The sequence below is a fragment of the Bombus vancouverensis genome, chromosome 16 (genome assembly GCF_051014615.1).
Source record: "Bombus vancouverensis nearcticus chromosome 16, iyBomVanc1_principal, whole genome shotgun sequence".
NCBI classification, from domain to species: domain Eukaryota; kingdom Metazoa; phylum Arthropoda; class Insecta; order Hymenoptera; family Apidae; genus Bombus; species Bombus vancouverensis.
The window spans coordinates 287,501-290,000 of NC_134926.1; the positions used below are offsets into that span (position 1 = coordinate 287,501).

The 2,500-nt window shown below is 48.8% G+C and overlaps 1 pseudogene; it reads left to right on the top strand.

Annotated features, from left to right (window-relative positions):
• LOC143303808 (large subunit ribosomal RNA) overlaps positions 1-2,500 on the top strand; it is an 8,467-nt pseudogene that overhangs the window by 3,420 nt on the left and 2,547 nt on the right.

Genomic DNA, 2,500 nt, shown 5'->3' on the forward strand with positions numbered 1-2,500 from the left:
TCCCCCCGGACACCGAGTATGGCCAAATGGAGTGCGGCGATGAAGGAGCGAGAGACGAAACCAAAAAATCGGCTTGCCGATCTAACGATGAATTTCATCGTGAAGTATGGAATTATCTCCCTGAAAGGAACTCGTTCCTTGATTAGCTATGGCACGACTTGGCAGTAATAAGGTTAACGATTGGGCATGTTTGAGGAAAATAATAGAATAAATATCATGGTAAATAAAGACATAGAAAGCGCCTCGGACGCGGCATCTCTCGGTCCCGGAGACGTCGCGGCGGATTCTTCCGCTCTGGAGGGGACCTCTGTTGACGATTTGGCTTCATCCCCGGACACGATTGACATCATGGTACCGATCGTGGGTGACCAGGTTGCCTGCCCTGTCTGCCAGAAAAGGGAAATCGACCTTTTCTTTTTGTCATTGTCAGACTTAGGGCGGCACCTGGAGCAACATCATGTGACAGCCCGCATCCAATGGAGATGCAAAGACTGTGGGAAAGGCTTTCCGAAGCTTCATGGGGCCAGATGCCACCTGCCTCATTGTAGAGGAACAAGTCAAGGACCCAGTGGTTCATATAGATGCGAAACCTGCCCCATGAGCTTTGGGACGCTTAGAGGGCTATCTACCCACGAGCGGCATGCGCACCCTGCCGTAAGAAATGTCAAAAGGAGGGGAACGGACCCCCCTGAGAAAAAATGGACGGCGGAGGAGTTGGCTCAGTTGAGGGAACTTTGGGAGATATATAAAGACCACAAATTCCCCAACAAAATGATCAGTGAGATCCTCACCAGCAAGACGATCGAACAAATCAGATACCAGCGTAAAAAGCTGAGGCTGATTGGTGAGGAAACAAGTTCCCAAGAGCCCACTCAGGTGACAGAGGGAGGGTGCGATCCCGTTGATCCAGGCAATGCGTGTTTCGAAGAACCTGGAGTCAGCGGTCTAGAATATGAACAGTGGAGACTCCAGCTAGAGTCCGCAATAATGACACAAGTCGAGGTGCCACCTGTTTTAAGGTGGGTCCACACTCGACTGATGACAATCTGGGTCTCTCTCAAGGGAAATAGGGAAGCCCTTGAGAGTGCTATAAATGAATTTTTAGAATTCACGCTCTATGGAGCCATAAAAGAAATTAATAGTAAAAAGAGGGCAAGTTCAGTTAAGAACAAGAGGATTGGTCACCAAGGAAAGAAAAAAGGTAATAGAAATGCTAGAAAAAGATACTCATACGCTCGTTGCCAGGAGTTGTTTACAGAAAATCCAAGGAGGTTGGCCGATGCCGTAATAAATGATGATCGGGCCTTCCTCCAACCGGCTAGGGATCTGCCTGATGCCGAGGAAGTGAGGAGGCTTTATGAGGATTTATGGGGCCAGACAGGACCTGTTGAAGCCCCCGTCCCAGGAAGTAGAGCCTCTGAGCTTTCCTTATGCGAGGTCTTCCCGCCAATTGCTGTTGAGGATGTGGCGGAGAAATTGAGCAGAATAAGAATGAAGGCTGCAGCAGGACCGGATGGCTTCCAGAAGGAACACCTTCTGATCCCTGGCCTGCCCACCATTTTAACTATATTGTACAATATCTTACTTTATTGCTCCTATTTTCCTCCTATATGGAAGGAAAATAGAACAACATTAATACCAAAACCAAATAAGTCGAGCAGCCTGGTCGAGAATTGGAGGCCTATAACTATAGGCCCCATTCTCGGCCGTATTTTCTCCTCCATAATTGACGGGAGGATAAGGAGGGGCATTGTGTTGAATCCAAGGCAGAAAGGATTCACCGCTGAAAGCGGTTGTAAAATAAACATCGACCTGTTGAGCGCTGCCTTGGATTATAGCAAGAAAAAGAAAGGCGGGGTATTCACTATTGTGGATATCTCCAAAGCCTTCGACACAGTGCCCCACTCGGCAATCGTCCCCTGCCTAAGGAGGAAGGGCGTGCCGATCCCCATTACTGACTTGATCAGGAATATGTATAGTGAGGGCAAGACCACAATAAAATCTAAAAACAGCACCGGGGTCGAGATTAAGATCCTCAGGGGAGTTAAGCAGGGCGACCCTTTGTCACCGCTGCTATTCAACCTGTGCTTGGAGCCACTGCTGGATTTGATCGAGCAACAAACCAGCGGAATAAACGTAAATGAGACAAGAAAGATTCCTGTCCTGGCTTTTGCTGACGACGTAGTGTTGCTCGGCGCCGATATCGGGGAAGCGCAACGCCAAGTGGATGTGCTTGACGAGTATCTGAACGGCCTCGGTATGACCATCTCAAGGGATAAATGCCAGGCATTTCAAGTAGTCGCAGAAAGGCGTACTTGGTTCATCAAAGAACCAAAATTAAACATGGGAACAACACCATCCCAACAGTCGATCCTGACGAAGCCTTCAGGTACTTAGGCGCCAAAATGGGGCCCTGGAAAGGCATACACTGTGGCATAATCGTTCCCGAGCTTCTGAGTGTGGTGAGGAGAGTTAGAAAGCTCTCACTCAAGCCATGCCA